Raw genomic sequence first — 18,613 nt, forward strand, 5'->3', positions numbered from 1 at the left:
TAGGTTTATAGAATCGTAACTTAGGGATAAATCTTATTCTTTCATCTGTACACTGGATAAAAGTAGTTTAGCAATTGATTACATATGTCTCACATATAATAAGCTAGAATGAATGAAAAAGTGCTACTTAAACTGTTTGCACTAATTGTAAGGTTATATGGTACTATTTGAAATTAGGGATTCAAAGTTTGATTTGAGACTAATATTTGCAAGTATATGTGATGGCATATGTTTCTCTATTTATATATGTCATGAGACTCAAAGACATTGTGTCATTTCAAGGAAAATTCATTAAGATAATAAGAATTCATGGCCTGTGTTCCAAAGTGATCATTTTTGGATATATCTCTCATGAATGAAAGTGGGTTTCCTAGAAAAATTTCATAAATTATATGCTTAGTATCTTGCTGAAATATTAAAGGCGTATCTGAACCGATGCAGAATATCTCCTCTACAGAAAATTAATAAAAATGAAATGTAAGTATGTTCATACAGGGGAGAGATATTTGAAGATTCTTTTATAAGTTATTTTAAAAAACAAATAAATGTAGTCCTGAGGATCTGTTTTGTAAATCTAAATTTTTTATATATGGAAATTGTTATAGTATGTTTTTATTTATATTTATGTATAGTGACAATTTGGTGCAAGAAAAAAAATTTTTTTAATTCCATTGTACTTAACTTTGTTTCTCAAGGTGACTTCCTGTGGAAAGTATACTGTTGCATCCAGAAGATACTACAGTTAACATGTAGTATTGTGTTAGTTTCAGGTGTACAATATAGCGATTCAACAATTCTGTACATCACTCAGTGCTTATCATGATAAGTGTACTCCTTAATCCACATCACCTGTTTCACCCACCTCCCCACCTACCTCCCCTCTGGTAACCATCAGTTTGTTCTGTATAGTTCAGAGTCTGTTTTTTGGTTTATCTCTTCATTCTTTGTTCATTTGTTTTATTTCTAAATTCCACATATGGCTAAAGCATATGGTATTTAACTTTCTCTGATCCAGCTTATTTCACTCAGCATTATACCCTCTAGATCCATTCATGTCATTGCAAGTGGAAGGCTTCATTCATTTTTATGGCTGAATAATATATATACCACATCTTCTTTATTCATCTATCAGTGGACACTTGGGCTGCGTCCATAATTTGACTATTGTAAATAATGCTGCAATAAATAAAGGGCCACATATATCTTTTTGATTTAGTGTTTTTGTATTCTTTGGGTAAATAGCCAGTAGTGGAACCTCCATACTGTTTTCCACAGTGGCTGTACCAGTTTACATTTCTCCAACAATGCATGTGGTTTCTTTTTTCTCCACAGCCTCCTCAAAACTTGTTTTTTATTTTTTTTACCAAACTTGAGTATTTCATTTTAGCCATTCTGACAGGTGTGAGGTGATATCTTATTGTGATTTTGATTTGCATTTCCCTGATGATAAGAAAGAATCTTATCTCAGACCCTATCCATGGGCAGGCATGGGAATGAACCTAAGACCTGGACTCTTCTTGGCCCCCTTGTCAAAAGAGCATTGTGTTCTGGAGCCCAGGTTCCAGAAGTAGAGAGATTTGGGTTTGAATTCCAGCTCTTCCATGTACTAGCTGGGTCACTAGTCATATTAACCTTAGGCCTCAGTTTCTTCTTTTGTCTGATGAGTGATTATTGAACTTCATATAACCCTTAGGATGACACTGTGAAATGTTCTAAAACACTAAACATAAAGCAAATTATCCCTCAAATGGTAACTAATATTGTATCTTTTAAAGCTGTAATTTCTATTTTTCACTTACCTTTTTGTCTCTCTCTTGTTCATATGCTTTCATATCCACATGTATTCTTTACCACCCACAGTAGTATATCATATAATTAATGTTCTTCACCTATAAAGTGAAAAGATTGGATGAAATGATCAGAGCTTTCCTTTCCAGTTTTAATATTATGTGAATCTTCAAATTTTACTATTTATCCTTGTTTCTCAAGGTGACTTCCTGTTACTGCTAGATACTGCTGTATCTAGAAGATAAAAAAACAAAAAGGGTTTATGGGTCAGCGTGATGTACTCTTTGAATTCTACAGGAGATAAAGAACCATCTTATCCCCATCTTCTGAATAATTGAGTCCTGTTTTGATCATGAAGTACCTTTTAACAGCTACTAAAACTAATGTTTTTTTAGAACACACTTTAGAAAACCCTGCTGTATATCAATTTATGTGATTCTTCAGATCAAGAACTAAAGTATACACATAAGTATGTGCATGTATATAATTATATAGAAACACTGTGCTCACCCAGTTCTGGTATCTCTCCAATCACACTTTCTCTCATTTTTTTTCCTATTATCTATTAATGTTGGTACCTTACATGGATCAGCACTTAGAATTGTCTTCTTTCACTAAGTCCTTTTTTCAGCAATCTTATGTTCATTTTTAAAACTTCACCTTCCATGTCTGTAAAAATTTTTTCCAAGTATTTATACAGATCTGACCTCTTTCCCAAGTTTCAATTCAACATTTTCACTTTCCCGCAGGACATTTCCATTCTACTTAACCCTTTTCATCTGTCTCTGAACTTTGTCATATATTCTCCATTTCTATTAACAACACCAGTATTTCCTTACTTGCCTAGGTTTTGGCCTCTACATTAGCTTTGACTCTTTCCATGCTACCTCTTTCGCTACTGCGGAAATGGTTCCATACAGCACCTTTCTTCTCCATTCCTGCTGCTGCAGTCTGAATCAAGCATTCATACTTTTTCATCCTATGTACATCCATCGCAAGCCTCTTTTTGCTCCTTTTACTTTACTGAAGCACTCCTCTGCTCTAAAACTTCATTTAGCCTCTTCACATTCTGCCAGTAATCTTTTTTCTCTCCAGTATTTGTCTTTATACAGCCTACATTTCAACTGTTACCACCATGTACAGATCCTTGTACTTGTCCCATGGCTCTCTGCCTTTTTGCTGATGTTCATGAAGTAACCTCTGCTTAGAATCTACATCTGTACCAATCTTTTATGTACAAAGCCTGACATTCTTTATAGCTCAGCTCATAACCAGAAATAATCTCAGCCCTTAAACATCCATTTTACTTTATCTGATGATATTATCAGTTTCTACTACCCATTGTAGTTATTTGTAGGAATGTTCCATTAGAATGTAACCTCTTTAAGGAAATGATACATGTCTGGATTTGTCCATTTATATCCTCCTTTATTGAACATACTGCTTGTAGGTAATGAAGTTCACGTAAAAGGCTATATAGAAACAGCAATAAAAACAGTGCAAGGAACTGCATTTCCTAAAAGATCAGCCTACAATTGTGTAGTTTAGACAATGGTTAATAAGAAAGATGATGCCGCTACAAAATTTATAGGACAGTGTTTACTTACATGGGAGGCATCTTAATGTTGATTTTAGAGGCTTAGAAGAAATCAAATTATACCATCATGGAATGCTATAACTGGAGAGACCTAAAGAGGTTTTAGACCTTTGGCTTTCTAACTGGATTTCATGGAGCCCTAGCGTTAGGAGCCTCCCTAGGAGATGTAAGGGGAAAGAGGGATGATAACAGGAACCAACTTCTAGTTTCCAGAAGCGTCATGCCTATTTTAAATGACCAAAGCAGCCCCACCTGTATTTTTTATTAATATATATTTGAAATCCTGGTTAATATTATTTAGATGTATCTGTACTTAAAATTTTAAGTACCACTCCAGTCCAACATTCTCATTTTGTACATGAGGAAAATAAAGTCAAGAAGCATTCACTAAGGGATCCAAAGTTACACACTGTAGTGACAAAGCCAGGATTTGTTAAAATGTTTCATATGTTGCTGTGTAGGAAATGGCTATCTCAAAAGGGTAGTTTTATTGTGACTCCAGAGTGTTTTTCTTTTAACATAGACTGATTTAAATGAGCCACCTTTAGCTTATGAATGTAATTTATGGCTCTGCATTTAAGTTTTCTTTATCATTTTCTCTTTTGTTATCATTCTCCCTGATTTTTTATTTGCTAACATTAAAGTCCTCCAGGAAGAAAAATTATAATTCCCTTATATTACTTACTTTTTAAATTTACCTTGTATTCTAAAGAAAAGAGTGCTTCTTTGTCTTATTTTTAAATACTTTTTACCTTGAGGTAAAATTATTTTATTTCCATTAAAAGAAAAGATAAATCACAGTAATTCATTTTACAATGAGTTATTCTGTTAAATAACTTTAGTATCTGGAAGCCCTAGTGATTTTATACAAATGAAGGTGTTAATCAGGATGGTGTGTCCTAATAGTAATGTAGACAAGGGAAAACTTTCATACTTACATTATTTTGGATCAAGACATTTATATCATACTTTGATCTAAGAAGTTCAAAAGTAATTCCCTTTTAATTTTTTAAAATTATTTTTGAGTAATCTAAAAATCATTTTTTAAATTTTAATTCCAGTATAGTTGACATGTAGTGTTATATTAGTTTCAGGTGTGTGATACAGTGATTCAACAGTTCTATATCTTACTCAGTGCTCATCAAGATAAGTGTACTCTTAATCCCCTTCATTTATTTCACCCATCCCCTTAGCTACATTCCCTCTGGTAAACATTTGTTTGTTCTCTATAGTTAAGTGTCTGTTGGTTTGTCTCTCTTTTTTTTTTTCCTTTGTTTATTTGTTTCATTTCTTATGTTCTACATATGAGTGAGATCATAGGATTTGTGTTTCTCTGACTTATTTCACTTAGCATTATACTCTCTAGATACATCTTGTTTCAAATAGCAAAATTTCTTTCTTTTTTATGGCTGAATAATATTCTATTTTGTATACATGCCACGTCTTTATCCATTCATCTTTCGGTGGATACTTGGGCTGCTTCCATAATTTGGCTATTGTAAATAATGCTCCAATAAACATAGGGATACACATATTTCTTTGAATTGGTGTTTTTGTATTTTAGGGGTAAATACCCAGTAGTGCAATTATCGGATTATAGGGTAGTTCTATTTTTAATTTTTTGAGGAACCTCAGTACTGTTTTCCACAATAGCTATACTGGTCTGCATTCCCACCAACAGTGCATGAGGGTTCTTTTTCTCTGTATCCTCCTCATTTGTTTCTTGTGTTTTTGATTTTAGCCATCTGACAAGTATGAGGTGATATTGTGGTTTTGATTTGCATCTCCCTGATGATGAGTGATATTGAGCATCTTTTCATGTGTCTGTGGGCCCTCTGAATGTCTTGTTTGGATAAATGTCTATTCACCTTTCTGTGCATTTTTTAATTAGATTATTGGATTTTTGGGGTGTTGAGTTTTATAAATTCTTTGTATATTTTGGATTCTAACCCTTTATTGGAAAGGTCATTTGCAAATATCTTGCCCATTCAGTAGGTTGTCACTTAGTTTTCTTGGTTGTTTCTTTTGCTATGCAGAAGATTTTTATTTTGATGTAGTCCCAATGGTTTATTTTTGCTTTTGTTTCTCTTGCCTCAGGAGACATATCTAGACAGATGTTACTACAGCCAATGTCAGAGAAATTACTGCCTGTGCTCTCTTCTAGGATTTGTTATGGAGTCACATCTCATATTAGGTTCTTAATCTATTTTGAGTTTATTTTTCTATATGGTGTAAGAAAGTGGTCCACTTTCATTCTTTTACATGTTGCTGTCCAGTGTTCCCAACATCATTTGTTGAAGAGCCTGTCTTTCCCATCACGCATTCTTTCCTGTTTTGTCAAAGATTAATTGATCATATAATTTGGGTTTATTTCTTGGCTGTTTAGTCTGTTATATTGATCTGTGTTTTGATTTTGGTGTCAGTACCATACTATTTTGATTACTACAATTTTGTAACATAACGTGAAGTCAGAGATTGTGATGCCTCCAGTTTTGTTTTTGTTTTTCAAGGTTGCTTTTGCTCTCTAGAGTCTTTTGTAGTTCCATACAGATTTTAGGAATTGTTCTAGTTCTGTGAAAATTGCTGGTGGTATTTTGATAGGGATTGCTTTAATGTGTAGATTGCTTTGGGTAGTATAGATATTTTAACCTTATTTGTTCTTTCAATCTGTGAGCATGGAATGTCTTTTCATTTCTTTGTATCCTCTTCAATTTCTTTTATCAGTGTTTTATAGTTTTTAGAGTACAGGTCTTTCTCCTCTTTGGTTAGGGTTATTCCTAGGTATCTTATTATTTTTGGCTCAATTGTAAATGGGATTGATTCATTAATTTCTCTTTCTGCTACTTCATTTTTGGTGCACAGAAATGCAACAGGCTTCTGTACATTGTGTATCCTGCAAATTTATTGAATTAGAATATAAATTCTGTAAATTTTTGGTGTAGTCTTTGGGGTTTTCTATCTGGGTATGATGTTATCTACAGATAGCAAAAGTTTGACTTCTTTCTTACCAATTTTGATGCTTTTTACTTCTTTTTGTTGCCTGATTGCTGTGGTTAGGACTTTTCAGTAAGTTAAATAAAAACAGTGAGAGTGTACACCCTTGTCTTGTTCCTGACCTTAGGAGAAATGCTGTCAGTTTTTCCCCACTGAGGATGATGTTGGCTGTAGGTTTTTCATATAATGCCTTAATGATGTTGTGTTATGTTGCCTCTAACCCTAATTTGTTTAGGGTTTTTATCACGAATTGATATACTTTGCCAAATGCTTTATCTGTAGATGTTGAAAGGTTCTTATTCTTTTTCTTATGATGTGATATGTTACATTCATTTGCCAATATTTAGCCACCTTTCATACCAGGATTAAATACCATTACAATGGTAAATGATATTTTTTTTATGTATTGTCGTTGGATGCAGTTTGCCAGTATTTGTTGAGGACTTTTTCATGTATGTTCTTCAGGGATATTGGCCTGTAGTTCACTTTTTTTGTTGTGTTTTTATCTGGTTTTGGTATTAGTTACTAAATGCTACCCTCATAGAATGAATATGGAAGTTTTCCTCCTTTCATGTTTGGTAGAATTCACCAGTGAAGCCATCTGATCCTGGACTTTTATTTATTGGGAGTTTTTGATTACTGGTTTTAATTACATTGCTGGTAATAGATCTGTTAAAATTTTCTATGTATTCCTGCTTTAGTTCTGGTAGGTAGTATGTTTCTAGGAATGTATCCATTTCTTCTAGTTTGTCCAATGTGTTGACATATAGTTTTTCATAATACTCTCTTACAATTGTTTGTATTTCTTTGGTTTTGGTTGTTATTTCTCCTCTTTCCTTTCTTATTTATTTGAGTCCTCACTCTTTTTCTCTCTCTTTTTGTATGACTTTGGATAGATTTTTATCAATTCTTTGATCTTTCCAAAGAATCAGCTCATGGTTTCAGTGATCTGTTCTATTGTTTTTTGTTTTGTTTTGTTTTGTTTTGTTTTGTTTCTGTATCATTTATTTATCCTCCAATATTTATTATTTCCTTCCTTCTGCTTCTTTGGGGTTTAGCTTGTTCTTTTTCTGGCTCCTTTAGGTGTAAGGTTAGGTTGCGTATTTGAGATTTTTCTTGCTTTTTGATACAGGACTGTATTCTTATGAACTTCCCTCTTAGGACTGCTTTTGCTGCATCCCAAAGATTTTGTACCATTATGTTTTGTATTTTCATTTTTCTCCGTATAATTTTTATTTCTTCTTTGATTTCTTGGTTGATCCATTCATTGTTTAATAGCATGTTATTTAATCTCCATGTATCTGTGCTTTCCAGATTTTTTTCTTGTGGCTGATTTCTAGTGTCATAGCATTGTGATCATAAAAGATGATTCGTATGACTTCGATTTTTTTTAATTTCTTGAAATGTGTTGTGTTGTTTTCTGGCTTAATATGTGGTCCATCTCAAGAATGTTCCATGAATCCTTGAAAAGAATGTGTACAGAATGGAATGTTCTGAATATATCTGTTAAATTCATCTGGTCCAGTGTGTCATTCAAAGCCACTGTTGCTTTATTGATTTTCTGTTTCTATGATCTGTCCATTGATGTAAGTGGGGTCCTAAACTCCCCTAATATTATATCAATTTTGATTTTTTCCTTTTTGTTTGTTATTCACTATCTTATGTTTATAGGTGCTTTCATGATGGGTGCATAAATGTTTACAATTGTTATATCTTCTTGTTGGATTGTTCCCCTTATAGTTATGTAGTATCTTTCCTCATCTCTTGTTACAGTTTTTGTTTTAAAGTCTGTTTTGTCCTATATAAGTATTGCTACACCAGCTTTCTTTTGACACCCATTTGCATGGTAAATGTTTCTCCATCCCTTCACTTTCAATCTGCAGGTGTCTTTAGGTCTGAAATGAGTCTCTTGTAGGCAGCATATAAATGGGTCAGGTATTTTTATCCATTCCACCACCCTTTATCTTTTGATTGGAGTGGTTAGTCCATTTACATTCAGAGTAATTCTTGATATGTATTTATTGCCATTTTGTTACTTGATTTATGGTTGCCTTCTACTTCTCTGACCTTTCTTCTCTGGCTCTCTTTTATGATTTTCTGGCTTTAATGTGATGTACTTGGATTTCTTTATTTTTATTTTTTGCGTATCTCTTAATGGTTTTTGATTTGTGGTTAACATGAGGTTTGTATACAATATCTGCATATAGCAGTCTATATTAAGCTGACGATCACTTAAGTTTGAATCCATTCTTTACTCCCTCCACCATGTTTTACATATATAGTGTCATACTCTACATCCTTTTGAGTTCCTTGACTGACTTTTACAGATATCCTCATTTTTACTGCTTTTACGCTCTCTACTTTTCTCTTACTTATGATCTTTCCTTTCCAATCACAGAGTCCTCTTTACCATTTCCTGTAGGACTGGTTTAGTGGTCATGAACTCTTTCACCTTTTGTTTGTCTGGGAAACTTTTTGTTTCTCCCTCTATTCTGAATGACAGCCTAGCTGGAAAGAGTATTCCTGGCTACAGATTTACCCTTTGACTATATCATGCCACTCCCTTCTGCTCTGCCAAATTTTTGCTGAAAAACCTGCTCATAGCCTTATGGGGTTTCCCTTTTCTGTAACTGTTTTCTTTTATCTTGTTACTTTTAAAATTCTCTCTTTATTGCTACTTTTTGCCCTTTTATTACTATGTGTCTTGGAGTGGACCTCCTTGGGTTGATTTTGTTGAGGGATCTCTGTTCCTCCTGGATCTTGATATGTTTCCTTCCCTAGATTAAGGAAGTTTCCAGCTATTATTCCATGAAATAAATTTTCTGCCCCCTTATCTATCTCTTCTTCTTCTGGGATCCATATAATGAGAATGTTATTACACCTGATGAAGTCAGAGTTCCCTAAATCTCTTTTCATTTTGCATAGTTTTTTTCTCTCATTTGTTCAGCATGATAACTTTCCATTACTCTGTTCTCCAAGTTGCTAATTCATTCCTCTGATTTGTCTAGCCTTTTTATTCCATCTAATGTTTTTTTTTAATTCCATTTGCTGTGTTCATCTCTAATGTTTTCTTTTTTTTCCATCTCTTTTATAAGGGTCTCACTGATGTCCTCCACTCTTTTCAAGCCCAATGAGTTTATGATCATTAAATTCTCTATTCAGCATATTACTTAAATCCATTTTGCTTAGGTCTCTTGCTGTAGTTTTGTCTTCTTCTTTCATTTGGGACATATACCTCTGTCTCCTCATTTTGCCCAAATCTGTGTTTGTTTCTGTGTGTTAGGAAAGTCAGCTACATCTCCTGCTCTTAGAGGTAATGGCCTTGTGAAGAAGAAGGCCTGTATGCCCTGATATGCAGCAACACTGTTGAACAGAACCTGACACTTCAGAAGTGTCTCCTATGTGTTTTGTGCATAATGCTCTTATGTCTTGCCTGCTTTGTCCTTCAGTCCAGTCATCTGCAATGGCTATCTTTGACTGTTGTGGAAAGTGTTTGATCCCTCTCTGGCTGCCTTAGCCTTGAGTTGAGTCAGACCAAGCATTTCTCAGAGATGCAGTAGCACCAAACTGCAGTGCACTTTCCTTGTGTTGTCTAATGAGAAGGTTTCATTAGTAGGTGGGGCCTGAAACCAGACCACCTATCTATTTGCAACCCACTGCCAGGGCTGCTGTCTGACTGATCTTCCCCTCACCCCAAGGAAGGAGTCACTTTGGAGTGGCACTGGCCTCTGTCAGAGCTGCCTGCATATTGCCAGTAGCTTTGGATGGGTTATGGCCAAGGGTATATTGGAAGAGGACATGATGCTGCTGCTGAGAGTGGCTGATAGGTGGCATGCAGCTTTAGCATAGTGTGCACTGGTCTGCTTTCAAAATGAGATCTGTCACCATGGCTGTGGGAACTGGGTAGCCTGGACAAATCTGCACAGCACCTTGGGTGGACACACAATTTTAACAAGATGTACACTGGTCTTCCATTGGGCCACCTCTGACACTGCCAGGACCAAGGCCCCACAAAGTGGTTGGGTTGGGAGATACAGTATTGGCAAGGTTAGTGCCAGTCTTCTGAGCAAGTTGACTCACAGCTCTAAGACTTAGGCAAATGTGACTGGAAGGGGTGGATTTTTAGAAGTGTAAGCAGTGGTGTTTGGTGTAAGCAAGTTAAGTAGTGAATGCAGGCATGGTGTTGATTCCCACAGGGGGCTGTGTGTTTCTGCTGAGGGGCAAGGGAAGGAGATGGCACCTGACAACTCCTTTGTTTCTGGAGTAGTCTCTTCAAGATCTCTATCCCTCTTGGACATGCTCTGAGATTAGTAAATAACTCTTCCTCACATATGCGCCCCAGATGTTTTTCAAACTGGTAGTTTTAGGTATATCTCCATGGGATGTTCTTTGTACCATCTCTTTTGGGGGGCTCAACTTCTTCTCGCCCTCGGGGCTCTCCCAGAGTCAAGCCCACTGATTTTTAAAATTGTAAGTTTTAAGTACAGCTGGTTGTGAGAACTCACAAAAGTTGGCCCGTCTCCTTTCAAAGCCAAATGTTATGGTGATTCATTTTCCCTATGTGAGCTCCCTGGTGTGATAGTCTATTCCTCCCCATTTTCTGCTCCGTGTCTTTTTCCCCACCTTGGAGGCTGGAGTCTGCTTAGCCCTCTACCACATCTCTGCTTCTCCAACCTTCTTCGATGTGGCCTGTTCTGTACATTTAGTTGTGGATTTTGTTCTGTCAGTCTTTGGGTTGTTTTCTGGGTTATTTATACTGAATGTGACTATTATCTAGTCCTATCCATGGGATGAGGTGAGCTTAGGGACCTTCTACTCTGCCATCTTTCCAGCCTCAATCTAGTAATTCTCTTTTTAAACTTCCAAATAGCCACCTGTAGGTTTATAATAATTACTAATGAGAAAACTAAGGCAGAGAAGTTGCTATAGGTTGGGCAGTATTTGTAGATACTGAAAATATATTTAATATGTTAAAAAATTGTATCAGAAAAGAGTTGGGGAGGTTGGCATTAGGAGTTATTGGTAGAGAAAGAAATAATCATGGAAAAATTAATAAAACTATTTGCGCAAGACCTTGCACTATAAGGAGAGATTAAAACTCAATTCTCTATTTTGGGTATTTATACTATTAAACATTTTCTAGATATGTATTGTGCCTCATTGAAATAATAGAACAGAATACAATAAGAATATTAACATCCTTACCATCATTGCTGTTAAATGATTGCTTTCCTTATATTCCTAATATGGGGAATGTTGTGTCATGTTTTTGGTAAAACATTCTAATGTTAAGATTAGATGGAATTGACAAATTTAGAAGGTAATCTATATGAATATTTAAGTAAGGGTAGATATATATATATATATGGGTATGTAAAGAATATTATTCATTTGATTTTTCTGATTTAAATTCAGTGAAAGTATATTGCATATAAGAAAAGAGGATAAAACAGAAATAACAGTTATGAAAAAGTGATTATTAATTTGAAAGGAGATTTTTTTGAGCTGAAGAATTAATATCACTTAAAATACGTTGGGGCACCTGGGTGGCTCAGTTGATCTTGATTTCAGCTCCGGTCATGATCTCACAGTTCCTGGCATTGAGGCCCCCCCCCCCCCCCCGCCGCCCATCGGGCTCTGTGCTGACCGCATGGAGCCTGCTTGGGATTCTCTCTCTCTCTCTGCCTCTTTCTCTGTGTGTGTGTGTGTGTACATATATATATATATATATATATATATATATATACACATATATACTTATATATATGTTTATTCACTTTGAGATATATATACATATATATCTCAAAGTGAATAAACATATATATATATACTTATATATATGTTTATTCACTTTGAGATATATATACATATATATCTCAAAGTGAATAAACATATATATATATACTTATATATATGTTTATTCACTTTGAGATATATATACATATATATCTCAAAGTGAATAAACTTAAAAAAATTTGCTAGCTAAAAATGATCTTGAATGTGGATCCATCTCCCAGATTTTGGTGTTTAAAGGAGGAAAGAGTTCAGGATACAGAATTAGGGAAGATTCTCTCACATAGCTCTCTGAAGTATAATTTAGTAAGAATCTGAAACAAAGCTCACACTTAATGTTTAATCTGTAAGTACCTATTTTTCTCAGCCATTTCAAGTATGCTGAACTCAGGTATATAGGATACTGGCAGAATTTGCCATCCAATTATTAGCTTTAAAGGGCAAGTTAAAAACAAAATGTCAAAGGAAATAAATGCTTCATAGAAAAGTCTGCTTTCTGTGTAAGCAACATGTCTCTCAATGCTGAGATTAAGGTGGATACTTAGAATATTTAAGGATTTATTGTCGTACAGTTTTAATACCCATAAAGATAATGACAAAAGTGATATAACTTATAAGTATTGTTATCTTTCCTTTACATTATCTTTAACTTCAGAATATGTTAAGCAGACAAGTTGGTGAGCAGATGGCATATGATTATATCTTAGTATCCTTGTCTCAAAGCAATTTTAGAATCACTGAGGTACAAAGAATTATTGAAGCTGAAATGTAAGGAAATTATTTTTTCTTTATTTATTTATTTTAATTTGAGAGAGAATGCAAGCAGGGGAGAAGAGCAGAAGAGGGACAGAGAAAAAGAGAGAATCTTAAGCAGATTCCATGCCCAGCATGAAGCCTGATGCAGAGCTCAATCCCACAACCCTGGGATCATGACCTGAGCCAAAATCAAGAACTGGATACTCAACCAACTGAGCCATCCAGGCATCCCAGGAAATTGTTTTTCTAGTGTGCTGATGATTTAGAATTGTATGTCATCTATATTAATTGCTAAACTTTAGATTTTTGTTAATGACAAAAGAGGAAAACCTACATAATTTCAAAATGAAGCATATTCATGCAATGGCTATATAGTGCCTTAAATGTTTTGACAGTAGATGTATAGACTTCATTAAGCATTTTGTATGTGTACATTTCAATATACATGTATACATACATTTTCAGGGATGAGGACATTTTAGATAGATTAGTAATACTAAAAGAAGTTACTTTAAGTTGCCCATTAAAAATATCTTATTTGATCTTTTGGGAAACATCTGATTTGACCCCAGTGTACTTCCAACAACTTTTTAAAAACCACCTTAATCACTTATAGTTAATTTTTTCTTAATTTGAAAAGCATGCTACAGTCATTGTACATATAGTCAGCTCCTTTGTTTCAGAAAGCCAGGTTGCCAGCCTGCATCTTCCTCATATCTGGCAACCTTCTTACTGGTGTTAAGAGCTAAGATGGAGCTGGAGCTTGACATTTTTAATAGAAATGTCTTCTCTTTTGTATAGTTCAGATGCCCTTGTCAGAATAAGATATTTTTGTAAAATAAAATATACTTCCTGGTGTCATCAAAATTTTTAAATTTACATACTTTTTAAATTTTATGCTGTTGGTAAATAACAAAGACAAATTCATCTTAAACTCATTCTGCCTTGCGCCATAATACAATCTGGTATCATAGAAATTTCATGACAAGTCAGCAGATTTTTTAAATAAGTTTATTCTTTATTTTCCAATAATTACCTAATCCCAATATTAAGATCATACTCAACTTAGTGTTCTACTACTTGCACTCAACTACTATGTTCACTTAAAAAAAGTTTTTTTAATGTTTATTTATTTTTGAGAGAGACAGAGACAGAGTGTGAGTGGGGGAGGGACAGAGAGAAAGGGCGACAGAATTCGGAGCAGGCTCCAGGCCCTGAGCAAGCAGTCAGCATAGAGCCTGACGTGGGGCCCGAACCCACAAACTGTTGAGATCCTGACCTGAGCTGAAGTTGGACGCCCAAGCAACTGAGCCACCGAGGCGCCCCTACTGTGTTATTTTTTTAAAACAGATATGCTGATGTGTAAGTTATATACCATAAAATACACCTGTTTAATTGCCCAATTTCATGGGGTTTTTTTGTATATTTATAGAGTTGTATAACAATCATCAGAATTCATTACCCCATTGTTACCACTTCAGAAAGATTCCTTGTACATGTCATTCAGTATATTTGATATGAACTCTTCCCTCCTCTTTGGTCCTACACTGTTTTGTGCACAGCTCTATTGAGATTTATAATACAATACTTTATTTTATAAAAAGTTTATTGCCCATTATTTTCCCTGCTGGACTATGAGTCCTCCAAATTTTTTTAATCATTTTGATATCCCCATTGCCTGGTACACTGCCCAACAACTGAAGGCTCCTTCTAATCATTACTGAGCTGATACTTGGAGGCAGGCAGGGGCTTGGTCTCTTGTTGTCTACCATGCTCCATAGGCATCCTTGTGGATTATGCAGTGACTTTCATTTTTTTTTTTTTAATCAAGGAGGCCTCTGAGGAGGACTGTTACTTACCCTGGGTTCTGTCCATGTGAAGTTCATCTGTTTGAACCTTGGTCTTTCACTGAGATGGTAATATCATCTCAGTTACCAGACTGTGGGGGGTAGTGTTAAGTTAAGAAATTAAGTTATGATGATGTTCATGGTAATAATGTTTGGATATTCAGGGTGGTTTGGTATCTGATTTATACCCACCCTCATCTTTAATATTCTGGCTAAAGGAGCATGTACGCAGAACAGTAGTCCAATGAAGTAAAGTAGCCACTCTGACCTAAAGTGCAAGGCGCCCTCAGAAAGTTAGATTGAAGAATGATTAGAATCTGAGTGACTGCCAAGCTTGCTGAGCTCAGCCCACCTAACTTGAATATGGACTGAGAAACCAGAACTAAGGGAGCGTAGGCAAGCCTGACCCATTGTGTTTGCCATGCAGTGAGGCAGAAGGGAGAAATGATCTGCTTGATACTAGAAGGGACTGAAGAGGTCACGTGATGTTCACAGTTCAAAGGAACAGGCTCACTAAAGATTGAGATCAAATAGTAAAACTATAGAAGACTTACCTCCCCCCCACTTTCCCACTGTATTACTAAAGGCCTGTTTTGATAGAGAGAGACCCAAGTGCGAATGGGGGGGAGGCAGAGAGAGAGGGAGCCACAGAATGCTATGCAGGCTCCAGGCTCCGAGCTGTCAGCACAGAGCCCGATGTGGGACTCGAACTCACCAAGTATGAAATCATGACCAGAGCTGAAGTTGGACGCTTAACCAACTGAGCCACCCAGTTGCCCCTTCTAAAGGCCTCTTTATAGCAGTTCCTTTTACCCAATATATTATTTCTGACTATCAAGAGAAAATTACAGAGCATACTAAGAGTAATAAACATGATTTGGAGAGACAGAGCGAGCATCGGAACCAGACTTAGATATTGGAGGCGTTTTGAATTATCAGACCAGGGATTTAGCAAAACTTATGATTAAAAATGCTAAAGTTGCCAATGAATATAAGACTGCATGCAAGAACAGATGGACAATGTAAGGAGACAAACGGAAGTCCTAAGATTCCAAAAGAGATGCTAGAGATCAAAAACACTGTAATAGAAATGAAGAATGCTTCTGATGGGCTCATTAGTAGACTGGATATATCTGAGAAAAGAATCTCTGAGCTTAAGAATTTGTCAATAGGGGTGCCTGGGTGGCTCAGTCACTTAAGCATCTGACTCTTGATGTGGGCACAGGTCATAATCTCACAGTTTGTGAGATTGAGCCGCACATCAGGCTCTGCGCTACTTGGGATTTTCTCTCTCCTTTCTCTCTGCCTCTCCTGTGAACTCACTCTTTCCCTATCTCTCAAAATAAGTAAACTTAAAAAAAAGAATGTTAATAGACTCTTAAAAAATGGAAAAGGAAAGAGAGAAAACATTGTGCGGGGGATGGGGCGGGGGCATGGGAAGGGAACAGAATATCAAGAACTGTAGGACAACTATAAAAGGTATAACATACATATAATGAGAATACCAGAAACAGAAGGAAGAAAGCAACAAAGGAAATATTTGAAGTAACAATGACTGAGAATTTCCCCCAAGTTAATATCAGACACCATAGATCCAGGAAACTCGGAGAACACCAAGCAAAATAAAAACTATAGGTGTGGAAAGAATCATAAAATACCTAGGAATAAACCTAACCAAAGATGTAAAAGATCTATATGCTGAAAACTATAGAAAGCTTATGAAGGAAATTGAAGAAGATATAAAGAAATGGAAAAATATTCCGTGCTCATGGATTGGAAGAATAAATATTGTTAAAATGTCAATACTACCCAAAGCAATCTACACATTCAATGCAGTTCCAATCAAAATTGCACCAGCATTCTTCTCGAAGCTAGAACAAGAATCCTAAAATTTGTATGGAACCACAAAAGACCCCGAATAGCCAAAGTAAGAAAACCAAAGTAGGAGGTATCACAATCCCAGACTTTAGCCTCTACTACAAAGCTGTAATCATCAAGACAGCATGGTATTGGCACAAAAACAGACACATAGACCAATGGAATAGAATAGAAACCTCAGAACTAGACCCACAAAAGTATGGCCAACTAATCTTTGACAAGGCAGGAAAGAGTATCCAGTGGAAAAAAGAGAGTCTCTTTAACAAATGGTGCTGGGAGAACTGCACAGCAACATGCAGAAGAATGAAACTAGACCACTTTCTTACACCATTCACAAAAACAAACTCAAAATGGATAAAGGACCGGAATGTGAGACAGGAAACCCTCAAAACCCTAGAGGAGAAAGCAGGAAAAAACCTCTCTGACCTCAGACACTGCAATTTCTTACTCAACACATGTCCAAAGGCAAGGGAATTAAAAGCAAAACTGAACTGTTGGGACCTCATGAAGATAAAAAGCTTCTGCACTGCAAAGGAAACAATCAACAAAACTAACAGGCAACTGTTGGAATGGGAAAAGATATTTGCAAATGACATCTTGGATAAAGTGCTAGTATCCAAAATCTATAAAGAACTCACCAAACTCCACACCAGAGAAACAAATAATCCAGTGAAAAAATGGGCAGAAGACATGAATAGACACTTTTCCAAAGAAGACATCCAGATGGCCAACAGGCACATTAAAAGATGCCCAGTGTCACTCCTCATCAGGGAAATACAAATCAAAAGCACACTGACATACCACCTCACACTGGTCTGAGTGGCTAAAATGGCCAAATCAGGAGAGTATAGATGCTGGCAAGGATGTGGAGAAATGGGAACCCTCTTGCACTGTTGGTGGGAATGCAAATTGGTGCAGCCACCCCAGAAAACAGAGTGAAGGTTCCTTAAAAAATTAAAAATAGATCTACCCTATGACCCAGCAATAGCACTGCTAGGAATTTACCTAAGGGATACAGGAGTGCTGATGCATAAGGGCACATGTACCCCAATGTTTATAGCAGCACTTTCAACAATAGCCAAATTATGGAAAGAGCCTAAATGTCCATCAACTAATGAATGGTTAAAGGAGATGTGGTTTATATATATAATGGAATACTGCTTGGCAATGAGAAAGAATGAAATCTGGCCTTTGTAGCAATGTGGATAGAACTGGAAATTAGTATGCTAAGTGAAATAAGTCAGGCAGAGAAAGACAGATACTATATGTTTTCACTCATGTGGATCCTGAAACACTTAAAAGAAGACCATGGGGGAGGATAAGGGGGGGGTTACAGAGAGGGAAGGAGGCAAACCATAAGAGACTTTTTTTTAATTTTTTTTAATGTTTATTTATTTTTGACAGAGAGAGACAGAGCATGAGCGGGGGAGGGGCAGAGAGAGAGGGAAACACAGAATCCAAAGCAGGCTCCAGGCTCTGAGCTGTTCAGCACAGAGCCCGACGCAGGGCTTGAACTCACAGACTGCGAGATCATGACCTGAGCTGAAGTCAGACACTCAACCGACTGAGCCACCCAGGTGCCCCCATAAGAGACTCTTAAATACTGAGAACAAACTGAGGGTTGATGGGGGGTGGGGGAGAGGGGAAAGTGGGTGATGGGCATTGAGGAGGGCACCTGTTGGGATGAGCACTGGATGTTGTATGGAAACCAACTTGACAATAAATTATATTTAATGTTTATTAAAAAAAAACTACAGGTGTGGAAAAAAATTACACCAAATTTCAGAAAATCAAAGCTAAAGAAAAAATCTCATGGGGCACCTGGGTGGCTTGGTCACTTATGCCTCCAACTTCAATTCAGGTCATGATCTCATGGTTCCTGAGTTCGAGCCCTGCGTTGGGCTCTGTACTGACAGCTCAGAGCCTGGAACCTGCTTCTGATTCTGTGTCTCCCTCTGTC

At 36.3% G+C, this 18,613-nt stretch overlaps 1 protein-coding gene across 1 annotated transcript in view; it reads left to right on the plus strand.

Annotated features, from left to right (window-relative positions):
* Positions 1 to 18,613, plus strand: part of PSD3 (pleckstrin and Sec7 domain containing 3) — a 553,196-nt gene that overhangs the window by 328,427 nt on the left and 206,156 nt on the right. The window lies entirely within an intron of this gene.

Source organism: Lynx rufus, unplaced genomic scaffold, assembly GCF_022079265.1.
Source record: "Lynx rufus isolate CCGP_SWC_20201006 ecotype Redwood Valley unplaced genomic scaffold, mLynRuf1.p SCAF_3, whole genome shotgun sequence".
In the NCBI taxonomy this organism is placed as follows: domain Eukaryota; kingdom Metazoa; phylum Chordata; class Mammalia; order Carnivora; family Felidae; genus Lynx; species Lynx rufus.